At 43.3% G+C, this 17,390-nt stretch overlaps 1 protein-coding gene across 7 annotated transcripts in view; it reads right to left on the minus strand.

The window, feature by feature from the left end:
* Positions 1 to 17,390, minus strand: part of CDKAL1 (CDK5 regulatory subunit associated protein 1 like 1) — a 711,422-nt gene that overhangs the window by 126,225 nt on the left and 567,807 nt on the right. The gene's annotated exons all lie outside the window — the stretch shown is intronic.

Here is a 17,390-nt window from a genome sequence, read left to right on the forward strand (position 1 = left end):
CCAAACCTTCTAAACGTTCTAAAGACTAGGGACACAGCAAGTGGACCCAATCCTTGGTCTTATACAGCTTTCATTATATCAAGACATAAAATGAAGGAAGGAATAACAGTAAACCATAAAAAGTGCAGAAACGGGAGGTCATGAGAATGGAGAATGGCTAGATGGGCAAGGCAGGTGGCGGTGGAATGGAGTCTTGGGACTGACGGGATGTCCTGGGCAGGGTCAGGCTTCTCAGCAGCTCCTCAAACCAAGTTCCTCACCCTTCCTGCTGTCACAACTTTTCCCCTCTCCTCCCTACGCTTTCTATTTTTTATTTCTAGCTTGAAATGAGGTGAAACAAAATATTTTATTTCAAAAGTCCCCTCTCAACTATAAAAGAAAATGCTACATTAAATGCAACAGCTTCTTGGGACTCCTGAGTGGCTCAGTCGTTTGAGCGCCCGACTTCGACTCAGGTCATGATCTCACGGTTCGTGAGTTTCAGCCCTGCATCGGGCTCTGTGCTGACAGCTCAGAGCCTGGAGCCCACTTCAGAATCTGTGCCTTCGTCTGTCTGCCCCTCCGCAGCTTACACTCTGTCTCTTGCATTGTCTCAAAAATAAATTAACACTAAAAAAAAAATTAAATACAACAGCTTCTTAACTCCCCACCCCCACATATATACACACTGGTTAAAAGCAGAACAATTCTGGAGAAAAAAGTAGGTAAAATAAAGCAATTACTTGGCAAAAAGTATTTTTCTAGAACATTATGCAGATGTGAATTACGGGTTTTTTCAGAACTAAGTTTCTAGATGTATCATCATCAATACAGCAAACACTCCTCATGAATGTAAATGGATACCGAAATTGGTCAGCAGTAAAAGGCATAAAGGTTTTAAAAGAAAGCAATCAGAACACACAGTAATTATATTCTCAAAATAACTTAACGATCCCTGCATTTTAATATTTTACATTTAGCAACCACTGAAGCTAACAGCTTCTACAAAGTATGCTACTTTTCCATTTCATGTAGATAAGAGTCAAACAATTAGAAAAATTATGTCTAATGAGTCTGCTTTAGAAACAGAGCACTACTTCTCTCAAAGAACAAATGTATAAAGACTGGAAAACACATCTAGACTTGGATAACATTTTGGTCTTTTAAGATACGTAATATTGGTACAAGGTAATAAATCACGCACCACTTGATTTATTTGTTTGAGGTATAAGACACTTTGCATTTAAGGGAGAAATGGAGGGGTCAGAGGGAAGGGATACTGAATCGATTTTGATTCCTTAGAGCGGTTTTACATGTGTTACCTTCTTTGTAATTAAATTTTAAGCATACACATAAAGAGCAAACCCAAGCCTTCCGTCATATGTGTTCTGCAAGAGCATGGGTGATATATGCAGCATTTATCCAGTGATTACGGAAAGCATTTTTCTGACTCTTTACACTAGTTTATTTCATCATTAAGATGACCCAGTGGGAAAATGTACTTGTATTATTTCCATTTTATGGATGAGGAAACATAGGCACAGAAAAATTACATATCTTTTCCAAGGGTATTTGGCTAGTAAAAGGCAGAGCTGGGGATTAAAGGCAGACGTGAAATCCAGATGGCATCTGGGGTCCCACTGCCCCCTTAGTTCTAGGCTCCAACCTCCCACATTTTGTCTTATGGACAAAAGTTCAGTGCCCTTCTCCAAATGACTTCAAACATCAAGGGGTAAGGGACTTGTGTTCTCAAGGTCACGTCTAGCTCCCAACTTCTGGTCTCTTGACTTAGTTTCGTGGGTAAGTGCACACAGGGAAAAAAATGCAAACCGCCTAAAATTGGATATTAGTTATTCTCCCACTACTTCTCTCCCTTTTACCACCTTCTCTTATTTATACCGAGAGAAAAATTCTATTTTTCTACTGCAGAGCACTTAGTTCTACCTTCTAGGGTCTTGTTTCCTTCTAACTCACAGCCTCAGGTTCTTACTTTGTCCATGAAACTGTTTATCAGGACAGTTTCCTAAACAATGCTATTTCCTTGCCTAAGAGGAATTCTGTTGCCGGCTGAGAGAATGATACCCTTCCCCCTCACTATGTGCACACAAATATGGAAGTGAGACATCCTATATTACGATTATTATAAAATATTGCTATTGATGATTACGTAGCTGCCATAACAGAACAAATCTGGCATATGTTCACTGACTTATCACAACAGAGACAGAAGCAATCCGAGTTCAAATGACATCAGGTTAATTCATTAAAGTCTTAACTAAATCCATACGGGAGCAATTATTTTTCTTTGTATTTGAGAATCCATCGTTAGAAATGACAATGCTGAACGATAAAAAGAAATCACATACCTCCATCCTGTCAATGAGGTTGTCAATATACTTACCAAGTGTTAAAAAGTCATGTCAAAACACTGGTAGCAAAAACGGGCTAGGAATATAATTGGGGGCATATACAAATTACTAAATCACATGGATTTAATTCATATGAAAATGAATTTTCAAAACATCACCTACTTCTGAACCGACTTCTGAATTATTCACGTGGCTTTATATACTACGGGGGATTAAAAAGAGTAGGAGAAAGGATTTAAAAATAAATTTCAGAAAATGAAACGAAGCTTCACGAATTGCTCATATCATTAAGACTCAACAAAAATATTTCTTGAGCACTGACGCAAGGCCACCGAGGTTGACTCGTGTCTGATGCCCCCGGGAACTGAGTGATGTACAGCCCAAGGGACTGCACACCACACGAGGTGGCCCTGTGTGTCGGGCACTCTGTTGGGCAACGACCGTGAAAAATGAAGAGTAATTCAGTCTTTCAGAAACAGTCTTTGCCTTCAAAACGGTGGCACAGTAATTGAAGAAAAATTGCATTAAGCATTACGGATATGTATAAAACATACTTCATAATTTTGAGCAGGAAATAAGTACAAGTTCAAAATGAGAGGGGTTGCTGGCAGGGGCTCTCGCCGCAGCATCACTACGTGCTCCTTGAGATCAAGCCCTGCCATTAGGAGTCACCGCGTCACTTGAACTCACTCGGGCAACGTTTGCTGGATGCGTGTTTGCGGAGGTGATACGTAGCACAGGTTACGCGTTGAGTAAGCAGTTGTCAGCTGTCGAAGAGGAGGGACTCTGTCTTACTCGACACCCCCCCCCCCCATCACCTTGCTCAATACCTGCTACCTACTGAGCGCTCCATTCATGTTCAGCAATTTTTTTTTAATTTTTTTAACGTTTATTTATTTTTGAGACAGAGAGAGACAGAGCATGAATGGGGGAGGGTCAGAGAGAGAGGGAGACACAGAATCCGAAAGAGGCTCCAGGCTCTGAGCGGTCAGCACAGAGCCCGACGCGGGGCTCGAACTCACGGACCGCGAGATCATGACCTGAGCCGAAGTCGGACGCTCAACCGACTGAGCCACCCAGGCGCCCCCATGTTCAGCAATTTAATGGGAATTCGAGAAGGCAGCAGGTTCAACCGGAGACTATTACTATGCTCACCTGCAGGCAGAAAGTTAGGAGTCCCTCCCACCCCACCCCCCAAAAAGGAGACAAAAGCTTTGTCAAGGAAGAGAGGAACCTCTTCTGAGGTAGAGAAGATCATGAATGAAGCACTACAAATGCATGCAAGGGGGAGGGTAACGAAGGGGGCAATACCCTCAGGAAGGGCATAGGTAACTGCCGGCAGACCATTACCGTTACTCCACTGGAGTGCGTAAGATCCGAGCCTTGCCAATGGCAAAGGCTGAGAATCATCATCATCGTGTGGGTTTGGGGTGGGGGTGGGGGGGCATGCTAGGGAGAGCTAGAAAGCTTAAAAAAAAAAAAGATACGAACCATATTTGTCACAGCAATGCTGTAACTGTTCAATAGTTTTATCAAGGACTGTGCTAGGCACCGTGGGGAGTTCAGAGAAACCAAAGATATGGCGCTTGTCCCTCAAAAGTTAAATAACAACCCCGAGAAATTTCATGGTTGGACGTGAAGAGATGCCAAAGGAAGTGAAAAAGATAAGGGCAAAACGTTCTGCAACGAGAACTATATTCATGGCGTGTTATTTCTTTCCACGTTAAATGCTATTAATGCTCCCCTCTACTGTTTTTTTTAGTGTTTATTTTGCGGCTTAGAGTCAATAAAGTCATTTTCTGGCCTTCACGTTGGAATAGTTACTTTAGTAGGTATTGGGGGTTCTTCTTCTGTTTGTGAAAAAAACTGTGTCTCTTCAAGGGTCACTGAACAAAACAGGTCACAGAGCTTTGGCTGAGCACAGGGTCATTTCTTAGGTGGGCAGCACGGATGATTTTAAGAACGACCGTGCAAACACAGGCCTGCTTCCCGGAGCTCTGTGCACAAACAGCAACTGTCCCAGGGGCTGGGTCTGAGGGGGTTAAACCACGAGTCAAGTTATTGTCGCTTCTCTTCTGATTTAGCACAGCTTTTCTCTAATTCTCCAGAGCTAGGCGGCTGACAGCATGGATTTTTATTGAAGAAATGCTATGACATTTGTTCTAAATGTCACATTTCTCCCCCACAAACTAAAAATAGCGTCACCATACCCCTACCCCTAATAAAATTGTTGGCTCGGAAATGACACTGATAAGCAAAATGAGGCATATAACCTTTTCTCCCCTTTTCTATAAATGTTTTATTTATTCCTGAGTAACATTTGGTATCTTTTGTGGGCTGAGATCAAAGGGACAAATCAGTAAATTTCACTGCTCAAGTAGTCTTTACAGTACGGGATTGTCATTTTTTAAGGCATGTTCCAGGCAGGCACTGCTGTGAGGAGTGATCTAGTGACTGACAGAAAATATCTGTAGAAATAATGTGTGCTCTCATAGTAATGTGACATTTTATGAGCAGTTTGACTGTTTTCATTACTCGGGGTTCAGTCTGGTGAAGAGTGAGTTCGAAAGAAAGCCAGCAGCGGAATACGGAGGGGCTGTCAGGACGAAGTTGATAGGACGACCTTGAGATTGGGCTGCTGGACCTAACAAGACTTTGTGGCAATTATCTGAAAGCATTTTAAATATTAAGTTGACTTGAATGCCTAATCTGATCAATTCCAAGGTCACTGGTCCTACGGATAAGAGCGCTCGGCTGACTGATGCCAGAGAGCCAGGTTTCAAGCAAACTTGGCGGAGGCGTGCGCTAGACCTGCCCTCACCGCCCTGACCGGGTTTTGTTTTCGAGGTGAAGACTTATGGCTTTCGTTACGGTGCACTGCCTAGCCCAACTATTCTCTTTGGTGGTGGAGTTGTGTAGAGAAGAAGGCACTGCTGGAAAACGCGGCCCTGAACCAAAGGCCGAGAGCGCAAGCTTGCACAGGTGCTCTCGGGGCATCATCATCAGGAGTTCTGGTCTTTAGCGTGACAAGTAAGGACACTGTGGACCCTGCGTACCAATACCAAACACCCATTTCTTTCTTGCTGCTGGAAGGGTGTGCCGTTCGGTAAATGGGCGGTTATGCCGCAAGTCTTTGCATCCTTGCTACTCATTTGAGCGGGGGGGTTCAGACACGTATCTATGCGCTATTTCAGTGATGCACCATTTGATTTTTTAATTGTTTGTTTAGTGTTTATTTTTGAGAGAAAGAGACACAGCGTGGGTGGGGGGGGGGGCAGAGAGAGAGAGAGGGAGACACAGAATCCGAACGGGCTCCAGGCTCCGAGCTGTCAGCACAGAGCCGGACGCGGGGCTCGAACCCGCCAGCCCCAAGATCATGACCTGAGCCGAAGTCGGAGGCTCAACCGACTGAGCCCCTGAGGCGCCCCTTAGTAACGCACAATTCGGAATTTCCAAATGACTTCAGGATTGGTAGATGCGATGGACCCACTTAAAGAGTGAATGTAGCCAGCTTCCCAGGGTTTACTTCCTTACTGTCACGTATACAGTCACCTTCAGAAAGGCCTGAAGGTCCACTCTAAAGTTTTAATTAGTTTTATTAGCATTTCCCTTCATGGCCCCTGGGTGAAGGCAGTCTCTTCCTCAGGTTCATTCACAAACACTTCCTTCTTGTCTGCCTTTCCCTCCCCCTCCAAAACAAAACATTTATTAACCGAAGCTTCCAACTGTGACAGAAATTACAGTCATGTTAATGGTACAGATGGTGTAAAAAATGCAATCTAAAAACATGATTAAAAAACTCAGGAGCTAGGTACCCCAAGTTCATCTCGGATATGGCTGACCAGACATCTATGAGGGAGGAAATACATGTTTTTGGTTAATTAATTTGCTTTTATCCATCCCTGTAATTAGAACATGCTTTTCCCCTACTTAATCCTAAAACAGTCATTAGATTTAATAAACCTTTCTCGATTGCCACAAATAAGAAAATGAATTAGTTTAAAAGTATTAAGCTGGTATTAGCGGTATGATTGTAACATTATGTGAATAAAAATGTTTTTCTTTAATTATTTAAGATTAAATAATATCATAGCTTGTGGCAAAAGAGTACACAGGGTTTTCTTTTTTCTTATGTTGTTCATAAGGTACTGAAAACATTAATGTTGCCTCCACAGATTACGTTCCACCAAATGGAAGTGATTATTAATCATTCTTTCCAAAAATCAACCCATAATTAGCTTTTCCTCAAGTTAAAGTGAAGACAGAATCCCACGTGACCACAGGAAGAGAGGGTGGTCATCGTGGCACTAACTGAAAAACTGAAAAGCTTGGTTTACATAACTTTCAAGGCTCCTGTGAACTGACAGTGGAAAGAGATGCCAGCTAGGCTTTATTATTCTTATTGTTGTCCTGACCTCTAAGCCTCTGTGCTGTGGCCTGATCTCTCAGGGCCTCCCGAGTGGCCTCCTGCCCCCAGAGCTCCCCATCACGCTCTATTGGCCAATCTGGTAGGAGTTAAGTTATACATGTGGTAGTGCTACTTTTCACATGATGAAAGGGTAAAAGCCTTTCTAAAAGGTGAAAAGCAGGGGCACCTGGGTGGCTCAGTCGGTTGAGCATCTGACTCTTGGTTTCGGCTCACGTCAAGGTCTCACGGTTTGTGGGTTCGAGCCCCGTGTCAGGTTCTGCGCTAACAGCACGGAGCCTGCTTGGGATTCTCTCTCTCTGTCCTTCCCTCACTCGCACATGTTCTCTCTCTCTCTCTCTCTCTCCCTCAAAATAAAAAAATAGAATAAAAGTGAAAAACAATACACTATAAAGTTGAGGACCCAAGCTTTCCAGACTTTGTTCATCAAATGAGGAGTGGATAAGCAAGAGGACACACACACATACACACAATGGAATATCACTCAGCCATAAAAAAACAATGAAATCTCTTGCAACAACATGGATGGAGCTAGAGAGTATAATGCTAAGCAAAATAAGTCAGAGAAAGACAAATACCATGGTTTCACTCATATGTGGAATTTAAGAAGCAAAACAGATGAATGTATGGGAATGTGGGGGAGAAGAGAGGTAAACAAACCATAAGAGACTTTTTTTTTAATGTTTATTTATTTTTGAGAGAGAAGTAGCTCAAGCAGGGGAGGGGCAGACAGAGAGGGGGAGAGAGGATCCGAAGCGGGCTCCACACTGTAGCACAGGGCCCGATGTGGGGCTCAAACTCATAAACCACGAGATCATAACCTGACGTGAACTCAGACACTTAACAGACACCCCGTAAGAGACTCTTAACTAGAGAGAACAAACTGAGGGTTGATGGAAGGGGGTGGGTGGGGGATGGGCTAGACGGGGGATGGGCATTAAGGAAGGCACTTGTTGAGATGAGCGCTGGGTGTCGTATGTAAGTGATGAACCACTAGGTTCTGCACCTGAAACTGATATCACACTGTTTGTTAGCGAACTGGAATTTAAATAACAACTTGAAAAAAGAAAAAAAGGAAAGTTAGAAGTCAAACACAATCATTGTAAGTAGGGGGCTGTCTATAGATCTTTACTCTGCACTTTGATCCGTAGCAACATATTTATAGTCAGCTGTCGTGCGGCTAATTAGAGTATGAGAATAAATGTGAAATAGCTGTTAAGGTGGCAAAAGCATCTCAACAAAATGACTTCATGCATGAAAAATAACCCACGTTGGTCCACACCTGGATCATGTGATACACTCATAAGCAAAAATCCATTTGTTGGATGGCAGGCTGTGGGGCACTGACACTTCCCCCAATCGACTCTCTGCCTGTGCCTGCTCAAGGCGCCTTTGGTCGCGGCATCCACGGTGATTATTGCTTACGGGCCGTGGGCAACTCTGGGCTCCCACAAATGTAGACGTGGATCTGGGTCATCAGATGGGAAAGGGCCGGCGAGGACAATGGCAGAGACTTGAGGGAACCCTGGACAGGAAGGTAAGTTTGACGCTATCCTAGAGCGAGACTATCCTCCCAGGAATACACGAGAGGCTCTACAAGTGCTTCTACATATTCTCCTCCTCACTCCAAAACTCGGAAGGTGAAGAGCGAAGGCAACGAGCTCCAGGTGGGTCTTGCCATATTGATTTGGAGCTGGGCCTTCCTTGGAATTGGTAGGACAGGTTAGAAAGGTTAGGGGTCAGAGATCAAAATGGTTTTGTTTTGTTTGTTTTTTTTTCCCTCCTGGGCTAAGGAACATAAACAATATTGTGGGTAATTTTTATGGAAGGATGGTACTCCACGCAGCTGTTGGTCGGTCATGTCAGCCCTGTTATTATTCTAATTTCAGAGTAGGTAAAAACCCAAGACCCAGAAGGTGCATGTTGGAGCTCTGGCAAATGCCTGGTCCCTGACTCCCAAAGCAATATTTGGTGATAAATTTTCTCTTACGAGGCAACCGCCTATGACACATGGTGCAGACCCACTAAGCAGAAAGATGCAAGTCTGGACCCGAGCAGTTGAGAAGTGCAGAATCTCGAAGCCAGTTTTCACATGCATTTATTCTAATAAAACGTGTTACATTTGAGGCCTCCATAACTCTTAGAAGATACCGCTGTGTGGCCTAGTGTCATTGGTACGGAACCACAGGGTCAGCCACAAATCAGCCGCGTGATTTTAGAGAGACAGTTTCTCTCAGCTGTGGTTGCCTCATAGGAAAGCGAAATGGTTAGATAAGACGAGCGCCAGGATTCCTTCTAACGCTAAAATTACTTCATTTCATTCTATTCCCTAATACCACAGATTGCAAAGTCTGATTTGCTATTCTTTGTTGAGATTAACTTTGAATGCTCCCTAAAAAGAAGCTAGGAATTAAGTTAAGAATAAACTGCTCCTTTATAAATGAGGTGGAATAAAAGAGATGAGGGTCAAGTTGGATGCTTGACCTAAGGGTTAATAGAGAATTCCAGTTTTCTGGGATGTCGCTAACACAGTTTCACGGGAGAAAAAATATATATATACATCCTTTCTAATCATAATGTTACAAAGCTCTGGGGATTTTTTTTTCTCCTTTCTTTTTAAGAGGTACTACAGAGGAGATATTTATTCTGAATGTGAAAAGATCAGTTCGGTAAATGAAGACATTTACAGTATTACTTTAAAAATTTTATAGACTTTCTGCTCTTCATCATTAAGAACAAACATGAAAGTCTGCACACTTTTAACAGCCAGGACATTGTTCTGCGAAGGAAAAGGTGACTGCTTGGAATGAGAGGCTGCGTGTCCTCTGTGCATGCAGATAAGCTCCCCGCCTCGGGCCTGCAGACCTCATAGAAACACGTGGAGGACAGTAAACCCTTTTGGTTCCAGGCTCCGGGTAACCTAAGGGGACATGACCACCTAGTGCTCCAGCCTAGCAACACAACGAATATTTTGGACACCTGATGAAGCAGAAGCCACATGGTGCAAATCTCTGTTTTAAAGCAAATAAGAACACTTAAAACAGGACGTCTTAGAAAATATGGAAGTGATGGCATTCCACTGCTCTCCCCCTCCACCTCAGCCCCAGCCTGCGTCGTCTCATTTCTTTCACTTTTATTTTTTAGTTTGGTTTTATTTTTTTAAGTTTACTTATTTATTTTGTCAGAGAGAGAGATATGCAGGAGGGGCATAAAGAGAGAAGGAGAGAGAATCCCAAGCAGGTTCCACACCATCAGCGCAGAGCCTGATGTGGGGCTCAAACTCACGACCTGAGCCGAAACCAAGAGTCGGACGCAACCAACTGGGCCACTCAGGCGCCCCTCATTTCCTTCACTTTTAAATGTTTATTTTTGAGAGAGAGCAAGCAAAAAGGGGAGGATCGGGGGGCGGGGGGGGGGCAGAGGATCCCAAGCAGGCTCCGTGCTGACAGCACAGAGCCTGATGCAGGGATTGAACCCATAAACTGTGAGATCATGACCTGAGCTGAAGTCGGATGCTTAACCGCCAGAGCCACCCAGGCGCCCCTCCTTCACCTTTCAGAACAGGTGAATTAGTCCGAACTGCCCTCAGAATCTGTTGCCAGCATGTGACTCTGAGCCCCTGCTCATAGCATAGTCCTTGCCACATGGAAGTTGTCTCAGAAACAGTTGTTACTGAACACACGGGGCCTCACTCTAGTGGAGGAAAAGCACCTAATGCTTGAGGAAGCTCTACGTCATCTGACCATGACTGTGGGGTTAATAGGACAACCATTTTCGCACATCAGAGAACTGAGGATCACAGAAAGGGACCAACTGGTTCAAGAGAATATGGCACGGTAGTGAGAAGATTTTTATGTACAATGCTTTGTGTAAAGTACTATAAATCAAAGTAATTAATAGGATTCTGGCCCAGCTCCAGAAATTAGGGTGAAATTAAAAACTTCGTACAGAATGATATATACACACACACACTTATATATACATACATATATATATATATACACACACACACACATATATATTTTTTTGAACATAATGTGCCTGCTAAAATTCTGGTGTTTTACAAGTTCGAACTCCCTCCTCAGTTGGCTGTAAATAAGGAAGTGCTCCTCCTCTCTCCCAGAATACGAGGCGATTCGGCACAGTGAGATGCACCGTTCTACAACCTGCCTTGTTCCAGGCAGGCTGCCACCGGGCGTTCAACCGAGAGCAGCCAGCTACACAATCACCCTCCTGACCAGAGTCCCTGGAGACACAGGTCTGGAGAATTATGGCATTAAGAACCAGTGTCTGACACAATCAATAGTCTTTCCAGTTGACTTAATGGGGAAAGAAAACAGTATTAACCAATTATACTGCACATGAGCATTCTACGTCAGGGTGCACAGTGGATCATTTTTATGGTTTAATAAAAATGTATTTGCTTTTGTTTATTACAAATACATCAAGAAACTGAGACAACTCGCAAAGAATGGCAGTTGGCCGGCAAGACAGCAGCTAAAAAGTAAAAGCCCAATAAATCAAAAAAAGAAAATAAAATGTCGATTTCTAATTTAAACAACATCAAGCCAACTTCGCTGAGAACAAAACAAAAAACTCACGTGTGAAGTTGTCCTCCTCATGTTTTTTCCTCGACAAAAAAATTATCAGAAGAGCTTCTCTAATGAAAAATATTTAAGGCTTATGTGGTTCTACCCTGCCTTCATGAGACACATTTATCATGACAGACACACTTGCTTGGATGAGACAACACTGGCTTTTTTCTTAAGATTTTATTTTTAAGTAATCTCCACCTCCAATGTGGGGCTAGAACTTACAAGGCCAACATCAAGGGTTGCGGGCTCCTCTGAGCCAGCCAGGCGCCCCCGTGATATAACACTTAACCAGAAAAAAAATAATAAGCCCGCAAAATAGGGACACAAACTTTTAGAAATTTATCACTGTGTGCGTTTTTAACTTTCGAAATCACGGTACGCTGACCTATGTGTACTTCTGGTTGCTTTTACTTTTGATCTTGTGGCAAAACTATGTTTTTGCCTTCAAGAGATGAAATATAATGAAATGACATATGAACTTACAGCCTGGGTTCACCATCCGAGAAGAAGGATTAGGCCGAATCAGCAAACTGATGAGGTCCTTTACATTTTGAGCCTGATGGAATGATTATCTAGCTATATGTGGCAGAGATCATGCATTCTTCTCTGTAACAAGGCAAATTAGGTATTTATGCTTCTATTCCAAACAAAGCGGACGTGCTGTCTGGCAGGGATTTTTTCTACCCTAGTTAGAACTCTAGTAAGTAAAGCTTATGAGTTGGCTCATTGGCACTTCAGCCCTGCTGCGCATAAACAATCTTGATGAGGGCCATTCTGTGTCTTATTTAATAGTCAATAAGTGCACCACTGCCATTATCGTGTCGAACTTCTCGTAATAATTTTGTGAAAATAACGTTTCTGGCTTGGGTTTGCACACAAACTAGTTCATATTTATTCTTCAAGACCGTGGTTACTACAGTTTGTGCTTCCCTTTTCTCCTAACACGTTCTATTTGTATTATTTGTGTTCTTGCCTAAGCTTCTGGCTCCAATTCTCAACACAGCTGCTCGCCACTGAGTCTTTGTAACACGCTCACGGAACTCCTCATATCCTCGGCATGTTGGTCACTGCCGCCCAGAATCTGCTCAGCTGCGGCCAATGCCATGAAGGCGCACAGTCTAGGAACCCAGCTGGCCTCGCCTGGTTCTGGAGCCCATCGCTGCTGGAGTGGCAGTACACTGATGGCCGCTGGCTCACTAGGAGGCAGGTGCTCGAATTAGCTGTGCTACCACAAACCATGCTGGATGAAGTGGAAACTGGGCACCCCAACTCTGTGGAGCTCTCCTGACACTTCTCACAGGCAGGCTCAACCCACGCAAGTCGGCTTCTTTGGGTTTTCTGCTTGGTAGTGCAGCTCTGGTCTGGGGCTACAGTCTTACCCAGAACTCGAGACAGTCAGCGGGGACCCTCATCCTCACCACTTGTGTGTGTGTGTGTGTGTGTGTGTGTGTGTGTGTGTGTGTATGTGTGTGTGTGTGTGTCTCTCTCTCTCTCTCTCTCAAGTTAGCCCTTCCCGTGCCAGGAGCAGAGGAAAGAAAGGAAAGGATCAGCAGTTAAGTTCCTGCTTCCCTCAGCACCCAGTCTGGAATCTGGTGGGAAACAAGGTCACTGCTATCCTCGACCACTGACACTCAAAAAGCTGGGGTGAAGACCAGCTTTCAAAAAGAATGTTCTCGCCTTTTGTTCTTTTCTTTTCTGACAAATATTTCAGGTGCATCAGCAACCAGCTCACTTCTAAAATACAATAAAAATTAGTGACTAGAAAAGTAACGTTAAAAAGACTTTTTATTAAAGACTGAAGAGACACAAAATTATTCTGTCAGATTCCAAGGTCTTACTCCCACTTCTGCAGTTGTCTCCCTTGGGACTGGCAGGGTCTGGGGACCGTGCTCAGAACCGCACTGGCCAGGGCCACCCACTGTCCTGTCCCACCCGTGGTCTTAGAGCTACCGAGGGGATGGAGCCCGAGCCAGCCCCACCGTAGGGATAATCTCCCATCCTTTCCCCTTACTCTCGCCTACCCCTGCACAACTTCCCTCCATCCACGGTGTCAGTGTTGCCAATATCCCAGCATGCCTCGTGCCGAGGCTCTGCCTACCTATGAAAAGCGCACGACTGATATTTGCCAAATGAACTCATTCTTGTCTGAAAACGTCACTGATTGGTTCATTCAAAAAACTTTTGATTAAGTGCTCAGTATGTGTCAGGGACTGGATGAGCTCCTAGGACATCCAACTTGTTCTTAAATAGTTTTTAGTCTGGTGGGAAAGATGGAAAGTAAACAGACAACCACAATTCATTGGGATAAATGTCACGGCAGAGGGAAGTGCAATTGCTTTGAAGACACATAAAAGTGCCTCTTATCCCAGTCTGGGTTTGAAACCAGCAAAAGCTTCTTGGAGGAGGTGGTGCCTAAGCGGAGTCCTGAGAGATTAGAAGATGTTCACTAGAAGAGAAAGTGGGACAAAAGCAGAAGAAACAAAATCTACAAAGATAAAGAAACAGAGCTGGGCACGGTCCAGAAGTAGCTCAGTAAAGCTTAAATATACAGTACAAGGGGTAGTGGTGAATAGGAGGTCTGAATATTAGGAGGGGCAGAAGCAATCTGGTGGTTCCTTTTTTAAAAATTTGTTTTAAAGTTTATTTATTTTGAGAGAGACAAGAGAGCACAGGAGCAGGGGTGGGGCAGAGAGAGAGGGAGAGAAAGAGAGAATCTAAAGCAGGTTTCACACTGTCAGCACAGAGCCTGATGCAGGGATCGAACTCACAAACTGTGAGACTGTGACCTGAGCCGAAACCAAGAGTTGTATGCTTAACCCACTGAGCCACCCAGGCGCCCCACGAATCCAACGGTTCTTGGTGAGGTGTATTAGTGGTATTGTGAGCACAACAATTTTTTGCTTATGAAGGATGGTGCCACATTTGAGAGATTTAACATCCCTGGTCCCTGCCCATGAAATTCCAGTATACTGTGATGGTGACGTCAACCCCGGTTGAGAACCTTGGATAGATGGATGATTTCATCAAAAGCAGACAAGTCTCTTAGGAAGAGGCAGAGGTACCAATTTGCCTGAAATCAAGTGTTCTCCTAAAGGTATTCCAAGGAAAACCACATCAGCCATGTCCAAGGTATTTCCAAAGAAAATCACATCAGACGTCTGTAAGTAACTTTACTATCAATTCAATTCCACTCAGCAAGTGTTTATTTAAAACCCACGAAATGTCAACGACTAGACTAGTTTCCTTTCAGGGAATTTGAAAATGTAAGATTGAGTCTGTACCCATGAGAAAGTTAGCCTGGTTGCTAAGACATAATTAGGCAAACACGTGAGGCGGTATATAATCCAGTGTTTGACGGTGGATTATCCATAGGTTTCATGGGAATACCAAGCAACTGAGTGGATTCCTCTCTATTCTGGCATCTTGATCTTTCCTGCATCTTGACCCACATCCTCTATCGGCAGAGTACAACACGGAAAGACAGAGAAAGTCAGCAGGGAGCTGAGATCCCGGACGACTGCCTGTGAGTCTTCCCAGTGTTCCCCTTATTAGGGATTCTGGAGAAAGTACTATTCTAACTTACTTGGGAAAAACAAAAATATTCTTGCCTATATAATATATATTCTAATAATTAATAAGATTTGCATTGTGTTTCATATGCTTTCCGTAAGTGGAGATTTTAAGGAAAGGCACAATAACACTGATTTTGCACAGAAGGCAGCAATTATTCTTCTCCACTTTTTCCAGCTCTGTTACGTCTTTCGTAGGAGATACTGACAGTCAGAAATACCTACATCTAGTAGCTGTGCTCTAACTGCCGTCCTCTGCTCCGTTCCCAATGCCCTTCCTTGACAACACTATGCATTTTACTGGACTACCTGGTCACAAAATGTAATGGGCTTCTGCCCAAAGGGAACAGTTTCCAGTGATTTGTGGATCCTTATGGGGATCACAGGTCATCGAAAGTAATGTCTTAAGGGGGAAAAAGCCAATTCAAAGTTACAATTTTGGGGGACGCTAGAATTGACAAGTTCCCAAAAGCAGGTTAGAACATAGGAAAGTTCACTAATATGTGAGAATCAACAATTAGTCGTTAATACTTGGGCTTAAATTCTTCTTTCTTGTCTTAAAATGAAAAGAGCTGGGGAGATTCTCATACTGACCCTTCTCAATAATTTATATCTCGTAATGGAAGTGTTTATCACATTCTTTCCTGAAAGCGGTCTTGACCGTGGATGGCTGGAGACAGCAAGAGGTTGTCGAGGCCACAGCAATGAAAAGGTCATGCAAAGGGTAAAGGAGACACCAACTGCTGGAAGAGGCAAACTTTACTTCACAATTTTCTCCAGGGTTGGATCTGACTTTGAATTTATGTATAAAAATGGGCTTGCCTGAGCTAATGCATGATGTGTGTATGTTTTCATTAGAATGTATTTTTCTCAACTGCCATGGAATGACGTGAGAAATAAAACATGAAAATATTTAATAATTCAGTATTTCTAAGTGTCTAGACTACCGAGCATATTAAATAGTAATTGTTCAGAAGGAAGGGAAAGGAAATGGGGAAGAGACTTTATGAGTATTTACTTACAATGAATCAGTTGTTCGCAGAGGTTTATTTCTCACAACAAGGAGATACTATTTCCCCGTTTTTTTTCCAGAGGACAAATGTGAGGGTCAGACAGGTTAGGAAATGTGCCCAAAGTTTTGCAGCTGGTAAACGAGGCAGTGCACATTCCACGCCAGGTTCACGTGAACTGCTCTTTCTGATACACACCATGCTACCTAGATGTTTTAGCAAATTTGGATTACGAAGTGTTAGAAAATAAAATGACGTTCATTACAGAATGGGCATTGCAAAAGCTCTGGGTTGTGGCTGCCTGTGGTCGAGATGACAAAATGAATGGTCTCCCACAAACTCACATGAACGTTTGTGTGCACCCCCCCCCCCACCCCGCCGGTAGTGCCGGTGACTATGGCTAAGCGACTGAATGTATTTGGAGGAACTGTTTTCTTTTGCCTAACAAAATGCAGGTAAGCATAAACTACTCAGATCTTTCAGGGTGGAGGGCTACAAGCATCATTTGAAACAAAAACATGGCCCTGGTAAACTGCTCCGCTAATGTTCAAGGGAGGAAGGGGAAAATGAATAAAACAGCAAGAATACAACTGGAATCAGAAACAGGAAGAAGGAAGGACAAAATGCTGGGTACCAGGCACATGTTATCTGTTACCTAGAGAACTTTTCTAGAAATGCTTATGAACAATAAGCGGGGAATGGAAAACTGAGCAGCCATGATGTTAAGGCTTCCCGCTCCTGGGAAAAATATGGACATCGCGGCCTGTAAGTCACTGGATCCTGACAGGCAGATTCCCACTCCATCCAACATTTAGTTACATTAACCATTGGAGAGATGCTCCTTTCATTATACCATGTTTCTGCCATCTGAAAATAATGAGCTCAAACAGCAATCATGCTGTCATTTTACCCCCTGAATAGGTTCTCTTAATGAAGAATTATTGCTTTAGAAAAGAAAACCAATTCACATTTTGTATGTTTTATTTTTAAAAATCCCAAATCATAAAAATAAAGACTCTTTCAAAAGATAAGTACCTCATATACTTAGAAGAATATCTCATATGTTTATCATTCCAAGGCGTTTTCATGCTGTAACTACCTTTTGAAAATAGTAACGGGCTGTGGAAAAGGAGAGAAGGGGTAGTTCCTTTCTTTACAGGACAGACCCACCTTTGGCAGTGAAGGTCGAGTGCAGACTAAATAACTGAAATAACTCACAGCTAGTAGTACACAGGTTGATCAACTATCAACTGAACTAAACTATCAACTATCAACTAGCTACTAAAAAGAGTTTTCGCAGGAACACTGTCTTCAGCTTGCAACCGTGCCATTGCGGCCTACCAGGTGAACTATGAGACCAGGGATTCTGAAAAGCAAATGTTCTCTCCCCGTAATAAGTTGGAGGAGTCTTGGTGACCTTTTGTTCACATTAATGCTGACAA

The sequence above is a fragment of the Neofelis nebulosa genome, chromosome 6 (genome assembly GCF_028018385.1).
Source record: "Neofelis nebulosa isolate mNeoNeb1 chromosome 6, mNeoNeb1.pri, whole genome shotgun sequence".
In the NCBI taxonomy this organism is placed as follows: domain Eukaryota; kingdom Metazoa; phylum Chordata; class Mammalia; order Carnivora; family Felidae; genus Neofelis; species Neofelis nebulosa.